The 18483-nt window shown below is 46.3% G+C and overlaps 1 non-coding gene across 1 annotated transcript; it reads left to right on the forward strand.

Moving 5' to 3' along the window:
* Positions 1-3816: 3816 nt before the first annotated feature.
* Positions 3817-3946, forward strand: LOC112448327 (small nucleolar RNA SNORA48). The gene has a single exon (XR_003036693.1). It is a non-coding gene; the product is annotated as a small nucleolar RNA SNORA48 (small nucleolar RNA).
* Positions 3947-18483: the final 14537 nt, after the last annotated feature.

The following is an 18483-nucleotide window of genomic DNA, read 5'->3' on the forward strand; positions in this document are numbered from 1 at the left end:
AAATAGATAATCGCAACACGCTAGTGTAAAAGTTGAAACTGAAAGATCGATGAAGATAGTACGTGCAGAGTGCTGGGAGAGTAGGTAGCCGGTGGTCCCTATCTATAAAGAATACCGGGAGCTCACTCTTCAGTATGAATATAAGGGTCCCAAAGCGGAGAACCACAGAGCAAGCACACTTATTGGGAGGGACTGTGGCTTCTTTGAGAAAAGGAAGGTCTGGGGGCCTGGCCCACTGAGAGCTGGAAGAAAAGCAAGTTCCTTAACTTCCTCCTCTGTAAAATGGGACTGTTCCTCCCCATTAGCGATTGAGACGTTGCATGTAAGTAATTTAGAGGTATTCAAACGTGCAGCAAGTGAGGTAAAGGTGAAGATGTTTAGATTGGGCAGGGCATTGATCTGGGCTGAACGCAGTGTGCTGCTTACAGGCAAACTCACTTCCCCTCTCCTGGAGTCCTGTTTCCTTGTCTGAGTAGAATCTCTCAAACAGCTTCTTCTCTGAAATGATGACCAATTTAGTCACTCACTATTTAACTGATGCCCACTCCCCACTGGTCCTGCCCTCCTGGAGCCCACGTTGGGTGAGTCAGGTGAAGTATACTGACAGTCCCAGCCTGGTGAGCGTGGTGCTCTGGGAGCAGAGCCTGACCCTCTGGCCTTGCCAGGGAAAGCCCTTCTGCTCCCAACCAGGGCCGGGTATGCATTTCCCAGAAAGCCTCGGTTGCCGCTGCCAGCTCAGCGAGCCCCCTGAGAACACAAGGCTCGTACTCCTCAGCTGAGCGTTGACTTTACTATTTTCATTGGTGGCATTACTGCTTCAGGAGACAGCAACCCTGCTGGTCCCTTGCTGGACCCTCAGGGATTTAGGAGCACGTTGAGGGAAGCCTTCTCCCAGGAGAAGACACCTGGCTGCTGACTGCTTGGTATATTTTGTTGTCTTGGATGATGCCAATTCCTTCTTTGGCTCTGTTTATAGTGTTGGTGTTGACTGAGGATTTGCCCCATGAAAACAGGCCAGGAAGCCCAGAGAGTGGCTAACACAGTTGAGAGAGAAGTCTGGCGTGGTTTGTGAATAGGGATTAAAAGAAACAACAACAGAAGGTTGCTCGAGGAAAGGGGAGGAGAGGGCCAGCTTTGGGCAGCCACTATGTTTCCCCTCACAGACTGTAGCAATACCACTTGTGGAGAGCAAAAAGGCAGTGCTGGGTTAGGCAGTCACAGACCTGGGTTCAGATTGTTACTGCCTAGCTCTGTGTCTGGCCCTGGGCAGGTCACTTATTGTCTGATTGTGGGAGCTGAAGACAGCGTTTGATATCTAGTTGGCTCCGAAGAAATGTAACCTCCCTCCCTCTTCCCCTAAATAAACTAAAAGAGCGGTAGTGATAGTGTTTACTTCAGAGCATTATTATGGGGATTTAATGTACATAAAATACATAGGTCAGAGTCTGACATGTAGAAGTTACTGCTGCCATTGCAATTGTTATTCTTTATTCTGGGTAAAAATTGATAAAACGAGATGGGAGGTTGGTTCTGAGGAACTGTGAGGGGTGATTAGTGGAGAAGTTGGGTTATCTATTGCAGTGGTTTTACCGGAAAGCATCAGCCCTGGCAGCAGAAAGGGGTGTTCTGTGTGATAAAGGGCCTTTTGAGCAGCCAGGCTGTCAGAAGACTCAAGCCAAAGAAAAGAGCAAACGCATGGGGGTGGGGGTGAGGGTGGGGTAGTACAGTTGAAAGAGACCTAATGTTGTCTTGTTTGGGTTGTCTCTAGCCCACAGCTGGATGTGGGTCCCCTGTGAGGGGCTGGCTGCCCCTGCTCCTTGCTGGCCCCTGCCCTCCTATGGATATGGTAATTGCCTGAGACTGGTTGGTCCAGGAGCTGTGGAATCCGATTCTGTAAGCCCTGTACCCAGCAGAGTACTGGGGGCATAATGAATGAATGAAATGAATGAAGAAACCTAAACCTGCAGGGCAAATTTCCCAGTGTATTTAAGTGTGCTGTTAAAAGAAAGGAGTATGAAGATAGGGAGAGATAGCTAATGTTTTTAGGCCCTTGCTAAGGGCCGTTTTCATGTATGTTGCAACTTAGTGGTGAACACTGCAGCTTTGGAGTCAGATGAAATTGCTGGTGTGATCTCACACGCATCGCAGAAGCTCTTCAAAGTGCACTTTTGTATCTGTAACGTGGGACTCATTGTCCCTTATTCACAGGACATTCAGTAATGCTTGTATATAAGTATGTGGTTTGCTGTCCTCGGCACACAGGCTTCCCAGGAGATGCAAGAGACATGGGTTTGATCCTTGGGTTGGGAGGATCCACACACACACACCTGCACACATCCTCATCATGCAGCATGGGGTATCAGAAGTACTCAGTCAATAATAGCTGCAGTTATTATTATCTTGATAACTGCAGGTAATATTATTATTATCTTGATAATTCTCCCAGTGATCTCCACTGTGAAGGCAAAGAGAAGGCCACAGACACAGATGGGTGGCATTGATTCTAAGCTCAGTCCCGTCTGGAAGCAGAGGCTCTGTGCAGTCTGGGCAGACACTAACCAGACAGCTTTATGTGCATTTCATTCATTACTTAAAGCTCTTGACTATGTGAAATCTTAAAAGGAAAAAGAATTGCAAAATGATAATTTATGTGCCTTTCAAGTTCAGGTATTTTATCATCGAGATAAATCTTCCATGCATCTATGTTAAACCACTTTGGGCTGTCGAAGCTTTTAAATAAAGTGGCTCGTCCTGACCAGTGTCTGTCTTTGCTCGTTTATCATAGTTCCCTGATAGACAGACAGATCCCATTTTGCAGGGCAGGCCTCAGGACAGCAACTCCTGCCCCACTGTTTTAGACATGCAGTTCTGCATGGTGTGTTTAACAACCACAGTGGACTCATGATCCCTTCATCACTGTCTCACTCACGTACTCATAGACCCACAGCACCAATCTTGGAACGAGGAATAGAAGGGCATTCTGTGGTCAGTGTGAACCTGGGGAAGTCAGCTCCAGGGGAATCTCAGGTTCCCAGTGATGGGTTTGGGGATGAAAATGCCTTGTATGAAGGTGGCAGTGTCTTCTAGAAGTCAGGGCTGTCTGCCCTTCCCATCCAGAAGTCCCATCTCTGGGCCTGACCTCCCGCTGGGTAAAGGTCTGATCTGCATCTCTGTGCCTCCCTGCTGCCCCTGCCTCTGGCCAGAGCTTCCCTGAAAGCCAGAACCCCTGCAGCACATGCAGGAGCACAACCTGCTTAAGGAAGCCTTTCTGAATCGACCCTGTATTCCCATGGCCCCAGTGGGCATCTCTGACGGGTATTGCCTCTCCAGCTACTCTGTGGGCTGTGAGCACTTCCACAGCTACTGGACTGAGCATCCCTGGTACCCAGCACCTATCTTGCTCATTGTCCTCTCTCCTCCCCGCCCCCCCACCCCCACTTCTATTCATTCTTCAGGCAGCGTCCTGGGGATTAGAATGCTGAGACGAAGTGACACAGCCTCCACCCTCATGCAGCCCAAAGACATCATGAGACAGATTATTGATAAAGACAGTATTGAGCACATGACCACACATATATTGTCAAATTTTAAACTGAATTTACTGCCTTGAACGAGAAGCCTGGCATGCCAGGAGAAGCATAAGGTGGGATAGATATAGAAATATATCAATATACATAGAAGAGACCCATAAATGTTAATTGGGGGCTTATACTCAGTTATTTATATATCTTTGAAGACTATTGGATAGTATAGTATTTTTCAGTAAATGCTGGCAAATAATATATTTTATGTGACCAGGGTAATCTTATAAGAATGTGTACTTTAGTAGAGTGGCACCTGGTTGGTGGCGCCTGTCTCATATCAGTGAGGGACAAAACAACTCCTTGTTTATCCCAGCTTGGCTTTTGCTCTGTGCCCATGCCTGGTTCATGCCCTGGACACATGGGGAAAAAAAAAAAAAAAAAAAGAATGTGTACTTTAAAAATCATTGTGCTTTGGCTTCAAAATGGGAGAATAATGCTAGCGCTCCAGTTTACTTAAACCCCAGGGCCCCCAGGCCACAGACTGGTACTGGCCCATGCTGCACAGCAGGACTGAGCAGCGGCTGGCCTGTTAGGAACCGGGCTGCACAGCAGGAGGTGAGCGGCAGGCAAGGGAAGCTTCATCTATATTTACAGCTGCTCCCGTCACTCACATTACTGCCTGAGCTCCACCTCCTGTCAGATCAGCAGCAGCATATAATAAATAAAATGCGCCTGAATCATCCTGAAACCACCCCACCCCCCAGTCCATGGAAAAATTGTCTTCCAGGAAATCGGCCCCTGGTGCTAACTGCTGACTTAACCCTTTACAGTTACAGAGCCCTGCCTTGGATGTTGTCTTGCTGGGTGTGCTAGTTCTCAGAATCACACCTCTTATACTGGGTGGTGGCAGCTAACGGACGTCCAGCTTGCCTCATGGCAGACCAAGCACAGTGGGCATTGAAGCCCCGTCCCTTCAGAGCCATAGGGTCCACTGAGAGCCTGTTTTCCTCTCCTTCTTTGATACCTCTAGGCCCCAGGCTGAGGTTCCAGCATAGATTTTATGACGTTGCGTCTAGAGACCTATGATTTGAGGGGGAAGGACACAGCTGACTGCTCTTGTCCAGGTCGGGAGGGGCACCTGTCTGCATGCAGCAGAGGGTGGGTGGGTGGGTGGGTGGATGAGCTGGCAGCGACCTGCTCCTGCAGAGCCCTGCCGTCCCAGTGTGGTCCCTCTTGAGGAGCCAGGGTCCTCTCCAGAGGGGCACCACACCTGCCTCAAGCCCAGTCAGTCCCTCTGAGAACCAGGAGAAAATCATACTAGAAGTCCAGCGTTAAATAAGACATGATCCAAACAGCCCCAGGAAACGTTCCCTCTCCACGACTGAATGTTATTAGAGAGTTACTTTGTTTGGCCAGTGCTGATGGCAAAATACATCTTTGATCCCCACCTGTCTTAGAAGTGGACCTTATTATGCGAGATGAGCGGCCGTTTTCCCCGAAGCAAGGGAAGGGAAGCTGCATTGCAGTGCAGAAATTGAGCACCAGTCTTGGTGGGTTGGGGTTGACTGCTGTATTCTCAGGGTACAGCTCTAATAGGATTGCAATCGTGTGGCTCTGGAAATCTGCCTTCCATAAGGCTGACACACAGTGGTGGTATTTATGCCTCTCGGAAGTGCATGTTAAGTGGTAGGTATTTATGAAAAGGGTTCTAAGGAGTAAACATGCCCATCGGTCATCCCGGAACTTTTTAGAGCCCCTAAGATGGTTTTAAATTAGAGCCTACCTTCCTTCCTGCCGTCCCCCTTCCATCAGCAAACTGCTCCCTCCTTGCTTCCTGTTATAAAAATGAACTGTCAAGGCAGGACACAGCCCAGGTAGGAGCGTGGGAACCGACTGGCAGAATTAACATATTCAAGGCAGACATGTAAGGGGTAAGCACCTTGGTTCCGATCCTTCCCACCCAGTCACAGCACTGGCAAGAGAGGAGTGTGGGGCATGACTGACCAACAGGAGCAGCCTAATTGCCCCTTAACCACCAGCACCAGCTGCTCTGCTGTCAGCCAGTCTGCTTGCTGAAAAGGGTTGGCAATTGGGGGGAACGAATGATGAAGACAAGTGATGCAAACTAAGCCAAATTTGGGCTCAGTCAGTGGCATATGGGAGAGGATGAATGTCAGTCAGTCAGGGAATCCCACCAGGCCAGGGAAAGAGCAAGCTTCGAAAGGCTAGAAGTTTCTCTCTGAGCAGGTGATCATTAAAACAGAATGCCTGTTACACGAATTAGGGTGTAGGAGTCTAACTTGAAATCATTGCTAACTTTCAAATGTTCATTTTAAAGATCAGAAATTGGTGTTTATTACTCGAACCCTATAGTTAGTTTCAAAGACTGCTCTGTTTTTTATTTCTCCCATCTGGCCTTCCTTTGAAACTTTTATGATAGTGTTGGTCCATCTTGTGTTAATATTTTTTTGTGTGAGATAAGGGATGCCAGTGTTGCCCAGCTTATATTTTATGACTAATCCAAGGACTGTAGATGATAAAAGTAGAGGGGCTGCCTGTTTCACATGTCACTGAATTGCTACCCTTTGGTTTCTGGAATTCTGTCTCAAGAAAATAATTGAAAAATGGAAAATGCCACTATATAAAGATGTATCATTATTTATAATAGTGAAAACTTAGAAGTGACTTACTCTACAGTATAAGAGGGTTAGTCAAGTTTCAGAGACCAGGTTGGTGGAATATTTAAAAATAGGAAGATTAGTAATGAGGGAAGTCATTACCTGTTCAGTGAACAGAACACTGTTATATGAAAGATGTACTCAAGAAAATAGTCTAGGGATGTCCCTGGTGATGCAGGGGCCAAGACTGCACTCCCAATGCAGGGGCCCCAGGTTCAGTCTCTGGTCAGGGAATGCCACAAGTAAGACCTAGCGCAGCCAAATAAATATTTTAAAAAAATAATCTGTAAGGGATGCCTTGAAGGGACAAGACTTGCAGTTGAACAGTGGAACAATGGATACCTTTTTCTCATATTTTAAACTTTCTATTTTTTTATTACTCCTCTAACATTTTTAAATTCTAAAACAAGCCAAATTAAACAATGATCTTTATGCTAATTGCCGTTTGAAGTTCAATGCCTTCATGGCCTTATCCTGATTAAACCTTTCACTTAACAATTTCTAAGGCCAAGTTTGGCTCCCTGCCTCTGTGTCTCTGGTCGAGGCACATCCTCTGGGTCCACTGGCTGAGTGGCCCAGAGATGTGCTAACTCTGGCCATGCAGACAGATTTTCTGGGTTGTTTGAAGTTAAAGGAAGTTACTGCCCCTCCCTGCCCTGCAGCCTCACACCCTTCTGTCATTATTTCTCTTCCCTATTCCCCACCTAGTCCCCAGTGGTGGGTGGGGTTCGGCAGTTTGGGTTTGCAACCTTTGGAGGCCTCATTGGTAAAGTTTCAGCAAACTCTGTCCACAACACACACACACACTCACACACATACACATTCACTCACACACACACTCACACACACACACACGCTCACTCCCTAGGTTAGTTACCACCATAACTGGTAACCCATAGCACTCTGGCTTTTTGTCCTGTACAGGTCTTGGTATCCTGTACCTCGGGGCCTGGATTTTACATTCTTGATGTCAACTCTCCCTGGGTCAGCCCTGTCCCTGCATCCTCTGCTGCTTAGTGCTAGCAGCAGTTCTTGAACTCAACAGGCCATACACTGGGAAATCATGACATGTGTCCTTACTTGAGACAAAGATTTGAGTCTACATGGCTTATTTGGGAGGAGATTCCCAAATAAAGAAGGGACATAAGGAAGTAGAGGAATGGGCCAGAGAAGCACACATCGAGCAGGTCACCATCGTGAACCACTGAAGTGTAAACCTGCTAGGAGTCTCTAGCAGCCAGTATAGAGCACCCCTCCCAGCATTAACCTCTTCTGGGGATTGGCACCTGCCTATGTATATCTCTCACTGTGATCCATCATTGGTTGAACATTACTCCTTATGGGGAGTGATTTCTCTGGGCCTTCCAGCAGCCTCAAACACCAGGTAAAGCACCAGGGCAAAGGGATGTCGATGCAGACACACAGAAGATGCTGGCTTGCTAAACGACGAGTCCTGAGAGTTCAGGGCACAGCTCGGACAGTGTCTCCTGGATATTCTTCCCTAAACACCATGAGAATGATCAGTGCACTAAACTGAAATAACCAAATCCATGGAACTTCCCTGGTGGTCCAGTGGTTAAAGAATCTGCCTTCCAATGCCAGGAGCGAAGGTTCAATCCCTGGTTGGGGAACTTAAATCCCACATGCCACACCATGTGGCCAAAAATAAAAACCAAATCCGTCGTTCTGTGCTGAATCAGACACCTACTTATACTAAACTGAGGACTACATTAAGGATAACCAACCCTCAAAGTTTATGAAAAATCATACAACGAAAACTTTAAGTAAGAATACTACTACCATATTTTCCCCTGTACGTTGGGCTAGACTTCCAATATTTGATTTGTCACAGAACGTAAGTATTCTGCAGCCATGCACTTTGAGACCCAACACTTTAAAAAAGGGCCTGAGTATATAGTAAGATTTATCTTTATTGTGGCAATGTTCCCCCTCTTTTGCTGTAGCTAGATTTTTTTCCTGTTATTTCTCAAGTACACTAGGATGATGCTAAAAGAAAAAAATCATTGGGAGAAAGCATTGAACCTCATTTGTATCAACTCATAATTAAATTATATTTCCAGTGTCATGTTTTAATATTAACACTGGATTCACCATCCTGACACTAATACCAGAGGATGGGAGAGAATTTCTGTAGTTATGGCCTTAGACACTGTGATAAATGTTTTGTAGTCATTGCCTCTATATAGAAACACTCCATCTCCAATTAAAGATTTAGTAAGCTCTTCATCAAAATATCTGTTAACAATTGAGGCGCACACTACGGCTGTGCTGACATTTCAACTTAATTCACTCTATAGTTTAACTCTCATTCCATTTTATATGCCTGTTTTTTTGTGTTTTTTTTTCTATGCACGGAGGAGGAATAATGGCAGAAATTTGGGCACATATTGAAGATTCTAGAAATATTTCCATGTATTTATTATTATTGTCTATTGGCATATTTGTCACTACAAATGAAGGCCTTTCTCCAAGAGATGATTTAAAATTGTTCATGTAGCAAGCTCAATAGGATTTAGTAGCTAAATCTCATATACTTTGAGTTATGGGCATTTTGGTATTTGCATAAGGATTCAAGATCCTGGTGTTTTAGAGAAATGAGGCCATTTCCCTTTAAGGTATGGTTTTGATACACATTCCGTAAACACTGAGATGGTGAATGCTTGGTGCTTGCACCCTATTCCCATGTCCTGGGTACACAACAGACCTCATTCCCTGATACCCGAATCTGCATCCTTGTCCTCAAAGTGCTCCCTGCGGCCACTCCAGCTCACTGGTACTGGCTCCCTAGATGAGGCCTATGGGCTCCCCGTGCCATGGCCCACCTTTTCATTCTGCCATTGCTGTGAATGATCAACAAAGGAATCTTTCACAGTCTCTCTACCAAAATAGGAAAATAAGAAGAATTCCAGAGGTGGTTGGTTCCCTTATCTTGTACTTTTTCAGCCACCTCAGTGTTGTGCAGATGGCAGTCATCCAGTGTGTTAATGCTTGTCTCCTTTTTTCCTTTTATTGTATGCATTTTGATTTTTCTCTTTCTTCCGTTTTCCCCTCTCATGTTGCTCAGAAGATAAAGCAGGGAGCCCCAAATTATTTGCTATTTGGTCTCATCAAGTTTAGTTGCAGTGCTTTGTGTTGATGGCAATGTGTTGATGATGAACGTTGGTGAGATTTTCCTTTCTTCCCCCCCTCTTCAGGAAGAGCTGTCCTCTAGAGAGGTCACAAGTGACCTCTGTGTTGCAAAATCTTCCAAAACTTTCTCAGTCTGTCTTCGGTGCAACAGTCGACACCTCTGGCCAGGCCCACCTCTTGAACTTTTCTTTCATGCATTTTCCTCCTTCTTCCCTGATGATGATTCTTTGACTTCTACCTGTTCCCTTTCCTCCACTGATGTTTTCAGTGGGGGCATCCCCAGGCCTCCTCTCTTGACTTCCCTTAGACTCCACATGGATGACTTCATCTTCACCCCTGGTTTTTAACGACCACCTTTACGAACAATATTCCCTGGTGGCTCAGAAGGTAAAGCGTCTGCCTGCAACATGAGAAACTTGGGTTTGATCCCTGGGTCGGGAAGATCCCCTGGAGAAGGAAATGGCAACCCACTCCAGTACCCACTTCCAGTATCCTGGAAAATCCCATGGATGGAGAAGCCTGGTAGGCTACAGTCCATGGAGTCACAAAGAATCGGACATGACTAAATGACTTCACTTACCTGAACACCCTCTGCATCCTCAGCTCCATCACAGCTCCTCTCTGGAGCCCAGACCTTGGTACCCAGCAGCCTGCCAAAGGGTGCCTCTTGTGGCCCCCAAGAGCATCCACAGTCACATGTTTCATTTGTTTAGACTATTCTTACTTTCACAGGGCCAACTAAATACTTGCCCCCGGGGTGGTTTCTGCTCCCTCCTTGGGGTTATAGGTAAACTGTTCTAAGCGTGTCAGAAAGCTTCCATCTTGGAAAATCAAGTGTAAGACAAAGGCACAAACCAAGGACTGCTCCTCAAAACTCAAGGACTGAAAAGAAAACAAGTATTTGCTTATGGTCTCTACAATTCTGGGCATTGACTGGGTTCAGTGAAGCAAGTCTCACCTTAGGGGTCTCATCCAGGGGCAGTTAGTTGGTGGCTGGGGCCAGAGCTATTTCAGTGGCCCTCTCACTGGGGGCCTAGAAGCTGGGACCTGGTTCCTACCTGCATAAAAGCTGGGTTCTGAGAACAGGCATCCCAAGAGGACCAGGCAGAAGCTCCATCACCTCTCATAACACACCCTCAGAAGACTCAGAGCATCATTTCTTCTGTATTTATCCACCTACCCAGTTGCAGAGGGACAGAACAGAGGTAGGAGGCATGTCAGTGTCATATTGTGACTGTTGGAAATGAACCTAGCTACAGTCTCCAAACATGTCTATCCCTTCAAGAACTACCCTAAATGCCACAGAAGCTTTACCTTTTAAGTAAAAAAAAATTTTGGAATAGATGACATATTTACATGATTGGAAAGTTAAGAAAAAAGTAAATATAAATATACACAATGAAAATGGTCTTTCTCATCCCATATCCCACACCCCTGCCTCTCCATAGACAGCCACTACCTTGTAGCTCCTTCCATCCTGCACTTACCTGCCTCCTCTCACCGGACTGTGGATCCTCTGGGTCATGAACTATAGCCGTTGTCACTCATCCCCACACTGCCTGGCACGGGGAGCTCTGTGTCCACACCGTGCGGAGGAGGCCTGTGCCAAGGAGCAGGGAAGAAGGAAGAGCAGGGTAAGGTGACTGAGTATAGGTTTCTGGGTGGCCTGTGGTTCACCTTCTCTAATTTCATTTGGAGCCATGTCTCTTAAAGGCAGTTACCACTTGAGGCCTACGTGGGTCCTCTCTCCCTCTGACACTGAGACTGGATCCTGGTCCCACCCTGTCCTGCCTGGCTTCATGGGTATACCACTTCAAGGACCACTCTCTGACAGCTTGTCTTGTCCAAAAACAGCACCAGCAGGGATTGCTGGGGGAAGGTGTAGTTGTAAGATATCGTTAATGAGTTGCTGTCCTGATTAACATCCAGGAAAAGAAAATTCCTGCTTGAGGAAGTATCCTTAAATCACGTAGTTTCACTCTTTCTCTGCTGAAAAATATATTCCCTAAGGAATATCAATTGTTTTTGTTAAATTAAGGAGGCCAATGGCTAACCCCTGTGAGAAAAATTGACAGTTGTGCTAGTTGTTTTAAAAAAGGCTTTCTGAGAATGTTTAAGATCCTTATCTGTTACAAGGAAAGAAACTTCACTCAAACTAAGTCAAGCAAAACTAGAAATATGCTTATTAGAATAAAAAAATGTTTCAGTGTATCAGGTACAGCTGGATCCAGGTGCTCAGTTGATGGACTGGGAATTGCACCTTCTCTTATCTTCCCGGAGAAGGCAATGGCACCCCACTCCAGTACTCTTGCCTGGCAAATCCCATGGACGGAGGGGCCTGGTCGGCTGCAGTCCATGGGGTCGCTGGGAGTCAGACACAACTGAGCGACTTCACTTTCGCTTTTCGTTTTCATGCATTGGAGAAGGAAATGGCAACCCACTCCAGTGTTCTTGCCTGGAGAATCCCAGGGACGGGGGAGCCTGGTGGGCTGCCGTCTGCAGTTCCTACCACTGTGCTGGCTTCAGTCTCTAAGATAGTGACAATGGCAGCTCCAGACTTTTTATGGTATTTACAGCTCCTGATTTCAGGGTTCATATTGAAAAGGGGCTCTGATTTGTCCTGTAGTTAAAGTTTTCTGGCCATCTTGATTGCATGACCTTCCAGAATTGTATGAGTGGTAGCAGAGCAGTTTCCAAAACAGAGATGCAAGACCCACACATAAAGTGGCCCATTGCAGGTGGGGATTCAAATTTCAGACTGTGAAGAGCACCTGAATTGCTGGTGGTAGGCCTAGGAGTTAGTTAGGAAAAAAACCCCATTGTACTGATGTCTCTATTTTTGTATATATTTGATTTTTTTTTTTTTTGGTAATAGTACATTTTAAAAGAAATACAGTATAAAAAATAAGAGCAGTTTTTTTCTGCCTTGGTTTGGGAATTCTCAGCAAAAAGGCCTGCACATACCTGTATGTTTATTGTCTGATTTTCTCACTCTCTCATTTTCTTTTCATTGTGTAAAGAAACCTTAATCCTTACTCTCCTCTAAGCTAGAGATTGGGACAGGGGAAACACATCATATTTGACTCAAGATTTGTGGGGTGTGCTAGAAGGGGCCTAAGGGTAAGGCAGTCAGGTACTCTTTTAAGTCCATATCTTCATGGTTCCCAGGACAAAAGTCTTGGAAAATTCCAGCCAGAGGAAAGAACGAGTCTACGCTGTCTCCTTCTGGTGGTCAGTACTAGAGCCTTGGTTAGTGTGGACAGAGCGGGTAAGAGTTTCACGGAGTCCTGGACTTCCCCACATATCTTGCTGGGGGAAGGTTGAGATCTTCAGACAGTCACAGACTGGCTGCTATAAGAAATATTAGAGAGCATTTAGGTAGCCTTTTTCATTTTGTAGGTGGGGAAACTGAAGTCAGAGGGGTTACATGACTTGCCCAAGGTCACACAGTGAATTAGCAGGAGCTGAATCTGGTACCACTTAATAGCTGCATAACCTTGAGTAAGCCCCATTACCTCTTGGAGTTTCAGTCTCCCTCACCTGTTGTGGAGGACAGAATAACGGCCCCCCAAAGTGTCCACATTCCAATCCCCATGATTGGGTTTGAAACCTGTGATTAGGCTTGGTTACATGGCAGGAGGGAATTAAGTTGTAGACAAAATTAATGTTGCTAATCAGCTGACCCTAAATTTATCTGGGATCATCCAAATGGGCACCATGTAATCATAAGAGTTTTTATAAATGAAACAGCAAGGCAGGAGAGGCAGTTAGAGTGATGCAGAGTGAGGAAGACTCAGCCGGCCTTCGCTGTCTGGGAAGATAGAAGGGGCATGAGGCAAGGAATACAGTGGCCTCTGGAAGCTGGAAAAGGCGAGGAATGGATTCTCAGATTTTCCTGGTGATCCGGTGGTTAAGAATTCTCCTGCTAATGCAGGAGACATGGGTTTGATCCCTGCTCTGGGAAGATTCCACATGCCATAGGGCAACAAAGCTCATGGGCTGCAACTCCTGAGCCCGAGCTCATGAGTCTGTGAGCTGCAACTACTGAAGCCCTTGTGCCTAGAGCCCATGCTCTGCAACAGGAGAAGCCACCACAGTGAGAAGCCCGTACACCCCAACAAAGAGTAGCTCCTGCTCACTGAAACTAGAGAAGGCCTTCACTTAGCTATGAAGACCCAGTGCAGCCAAAAATAAACAAACAAAATTTTTTTTAAAACCTCCCTTGTTTGGGACTTCCCTTCCAATGGTTAAGACTCTGCACTTCCATTGCAGGGAGCATGGGTTTAAAACCCTGGTCTGGGAATTAAGTTCTTGCATGCTATGTGGCATGGCCAAAAAAAAAAAAAAGAAACAGATTCTCCCTTGGAGCCTCCAGAAAGGACTGCAATCCTGCCAACACCTTGATTTTACTCATGTGAGACCCCTGTTGGACTTGTGACTTCCAGAACTAGGAGATAATAAAATGTATGTTGTTTTCAGTCACTGAGTAAAGGAGGGGAGGTTATCATGTCTTTCTCAAAAGACTGGAGTGTGAAGTCAGGGAGATAATGTCCAAAAATTACACAGCAAACCCCCGGATTGTAGTAGATGCTTAATGAACAGTGTTGATGGTGAACAGTGGCGGTGGTGGACAGTGGTGATCATTAACACAGAATAAAGGGAGAGGAGCTGATGGCAGGTGCTTCTGAAGAGCCAAGGTTGCTGCCTTGGTGAGGTGTGAGGTTCAGAGCTAGCAGGAGGCAGGTAGGAAACACCAGATGGCCCAGGTCGGTGGCCAGAGGTCCCATGCAGGGAACCCTTCTGCTCTAATAGTCCACACGGCCTTCCTCCCCCAACTCTTCAGTGCTTACATCTGGCAGCGCCGTCTTACATGGGAGACATGGGAGCTGGGAACGGCTGGCCCTGGGGTCTCCCAGCAGGCAAGCCCTGCTTTAGAGATCTGTGGGATGTGGGCCACTCTCTGCCTGGACCCTGCTCAGCCTCGTGCCTTTGCCTGCCCTGTAGCCTTAAGGGTGATCACTGCCACCCCTGGTGGTGGCCACAGAACCTCAGGGAGCTTGTTCCGGCCCAGGCAGTGTGCCAGGCACTCCACAGCAGAGCCTGTGTCACTGTCTCCTCCAATCTTCATGACCGTCCTCTGAGGCCAGCCGCATGTCCCATGTTACAGAGGAGCAAACGGAGGCTCCAGAAGCTCAGGCCATCTGCTCAAGGTCAAACAGCTTATCAGTGGCAGAGCTGGGCCTACGGCTGGTTTCCTCTGACCAGACCCAGCCTCCTGTACAAGACTGGTCACTGGGTGGAGAAGGCTGACTGGAGGGGCTTGGGAGCACTGCATTTGGATGCAGTGGTACTGTGAGGATGGGGTCCCACAAAGTCTCCAGAAAGGGCCCTCCCACCCTTCTGGGGATGACAGCGCCCTCTGGTGGGAAGGGGTGAGCAAGTTTGCTTCCCTGGGGGCCTCATAAGGGCATTCACATCTGCTCTGTCTCTCCAGGTCATCTAGGCTGTATCAATATTTTACTTCCTCAAAAGACATATGCTGACATTTGTACTGTTAGATGATATTGAGGAATTTTTGTTGATTGTTAATTTTGTCAGGTGTGATCATGGTATTATGAATAGGTAAGAAAGTGGCCGTGTTTTAAAGTGTCCTGTATTTTTAAAGTATTCAGAGGTGGAATGTCATGGTGTTTATAATGTGTGTACTTTAATATAATTCAAGAGGAAAGAAAGGTGAAGTAAATGTGGAAATGTATTAATGAGCGTATGGAGACAGTTGTGTTGCAGTCCATTACACTGTTTCCTCTACTTTTCTCTATGATGTAATTTTTTATAATAAAAAGTTGTTTTTTCCTTTTTTAAAATCATTTGCTGATGCTTTCGGACACACTTTAGACATAGCCCTGTACCCCAGTGGAGAAGGAAATGACAACCCACTCCAGTATTCGTGCCTGGAGAATTCCATGGACAGAGGAGCCTGGCGGGTTACAGTCCACAGGGTCACAAAGAATCGGACAGGACTGAAGCGCCTTAGAACTGTACTCCGGAAATCCACAAATAAATGACAGCGGGAGTGGGCGGGGCTTGGGAGCAGAAGGGGAGGCGCATGCAGGCAGAAGGCGGGGCAGCCCCCGGAGAGCCGGGCTCCTAGGAGAAAGGTTCTGGCTGTCCTAGTTGTAGGTGCTCTTGTAGAGCTGTTTGTAGTCAGTCGGGATCTTTTTTGATGGCTGACCGCAGACAGAGTCCCTGCGGAGTGCTACTGTCCTCCCCCAGGCAGGCTGAATTGTCCTTCGTGGTGGCGTTACACCTTTCATGTGATGCTAGGAGGAAAGGACTGTGGTGTTTTGTCCAACATTTTCTCACGACACAGACACTAGACGAATTCATTTGTCGCTGCTGATTCCCAAGCACATTTTTTGTTTGTTTGTTTGGCAAATTCTGTAATCTTTTGGGTTGCACATGAAAGTTCATTTTTCAAACTTAGCATTGGAAGAGATAATCAGGTTCCCTGATCTCCCGTCAGCCTCCTCTTTCTTTCCATTTTTCCTTATCAAAATAGGCAGCCGGTGAAGAACAGCCCACAGAGTGTTTGTTCTTACTTTATCTTCTCAGTATTTCCAAGGACTTTGCCAAATCTGTAGAACTGTGTTGAACATCTTTTAATACACACATCACTGCCAACCAAGAGGCCAGCCTTGGCCAAGTACTGGTTTAGTTCTCTAAATACCATGTCATTCTTCCATGAGCACTCTGTTTCTTCCCTATAAGCCTTTGGAGATAGGAACACATAATAGGTGACCTCTGAGTGGTAATTTCATAAATTCTGGGTGAAATGAATTGTATCAGATCAATATATCTGTAGACTCATCACATTTTCTGAGCTGCAAGGGACTCTAAGATGAATCTGGTACAGCTCTGTTAGTGGAGGAAACATTCATTTTAACTGCATAGTCAATTCTCAATTAACAAGGGTAATGGAGTGGAAGGAAGTCAGTGATAATCAAAAATCATGGTGAAAATAAAATTGCAGTCAACAGTGGATTTTCTGGGGGCTCATTAACTGGTTTGTGAATTAATTGAGGTTAAGCCACAGTGGATCCCAGGATGTCATTGCCATGGTAATTGGTCAGCAGCTGCTCACCACCTGGGCTCCACCCACCCTGTCTGTCCCAGGGAGGAGAAGGGTTTCCTGGGGACTGGTCAAGCAAAGCTAGCTGACCTTGGCCAGACTAGTACCATGAAGACACAGATTTCAGTGCTGGGAGTTAGATGAAGACTGCTTTTAGGGCTTGTTGCCCCACCCCTTGAGAAGTGGTTCTCAAACTTGAGCTTCATCAGGCCCACCTGGAGGGCTTGTGAAGCCCCAGATTGCTGGGCCCCAGCCCTGGTTTCTGATTCAGTAGATGTAGAGCGGAGCCTAAGAGTTTGCACACCTCACAAGTGCCCGGGTGATGTGATACCTGCCAGTCCAGGGACCTCACTTGGAGAACTGTGGCTTTCCAGACCATTCTGGTTCTCCCAGCTGCACATTAGAACCACTTGGGGAGCTTTATAAACCTACTGGTAGCTGATACAACTTATCCAGTTATACGAGAGGCTGTGGAGGTGGGACCCAAGAGCAGGTGACTTTAAAGCTCCGGGTGATCTGAATGTGCATCTAGGGTTGATGACCACTACTCTCGGGAATGTTCTCCAACATCTCAGTTATCTGCATACAAGTCTCATGGTTTTTCCCCTATCTTTACTCCCTGTACATTTAATATTTCTTTAAAGTTTTTTATGTAAATAAACTTATTTTAAAAGAAAATTATATTCCCCCTTCATGTAGGAAAATTAGTTTCACAGGCCAGCTGTGCCTGTTACATGCTTGTAATAGCAAACACATTAAAGAGTGCTTAAATATGTATGGCTTAGAATCATCTTGCACCCCATCACACTTTGGGAGTCTCTACTCTAGAACTATGCTTTTTACTCTTTTTTCATAAAGGTGATGGAATACAGTATTTCTGCTTTTCCTCCCCTCCCACTGGTCAGGCAAGGTTGTGCTAACTCTTGGCACACCTGGTCTTTTCCCCTCAGAGATACAGGTTGGAATGCAAGTGAGTGTGATTTCATTACAGAACAGCCTTGGTTGAGAGATAATCTTTACTGTTAAGAAACGAATTCACCAGTGGGAAAAGAATCTAGATAAACTGTGGTATGGCCAGAGAATGGAGTACTACTTGGTGATGAAAAGGAATGACCTATGGACTCACCCCCTGGGTGACTCCCAGATGGTGTGCTGCGTGAAAGCCAGACTCAGAGACTAGACACTGCAATTTAGAACAGTAGTTGCTTGTGGGGAGGGGTACTGGGAGATTGAGTAGGAAGGTGCATGAGAGGACTTTGTGGGGCAGTAGGATGTTCTGGGTCTTGATAGGGCTTGGAGTTACATGGTTGCATGCATTTGTCACAGTTTGTTGAATGGTACCCTCAAGATCTGTGCATTTCATTCTATGTTCAAAAAATGGGGAAAAGAGTTAAACCAATAGTGAACTCCAGTCAGTGATATCCTTGCTGCTGTTTTCAGGGAGAAGGGTACTGCTTTCTGCAGCTTACTTTGAAAGGCATCCAAAAGCTAAGCTGGATTGATGAATGGATGGATGGATAGATACATGACAAAACAAACACAATAAAATATGAATGGTAGAATCTAGGTAGGAGATATCCAGGTGTTCCTTTTAGAAGTCTTTCAACTTGGCAGGATGTTTGAAAATCTTTCCCATGAAAGATTGAAGAAAATTTGACATATGCATTCAAAATAACAAACCAGCACTTCCCCCACATGTCTGAACTCTCTGTATCTGCCAGTGCAAGGACTCCCTCAGAAGACAAGCTAGAGGGTCAGAGGCGTGAGCCAGGTGTGGAAGGATGGGGGACCCTTAAGAGAGGCTGCTGCCCTAGGAGAGAGGCTCCCTGTGCTGGGGCCCCTGCAAGAGGAGAAAGTCTAGACACTCCCTTCTTCCACCTATGCTGTGTCCTGGGTGTTCCCTGGGAGGGGCTGTGCAGAGGCTGTGTCAGATGTGACCTGCAAAGACCACCTGGACCCCGTTATAGAAAGGCAGTAGGAATGGGTGAGGAGCAGAGGGCTT

The sequence above is a fragment of the Bos taurus genome, chromosome 1, assembly GCF_002263795.3.
Source record: "Bos taurus isolate L1 Dominette 01449 registration number 42190680 breed Hereford chromosome 1, ARS-UCD2.0, whole genome shotgun sequence".
NCBI lineage: Eukaryota > Metazoa > Chordata > Mammalia > Artiodactyla > Bovidae > Bos > Bos taurus.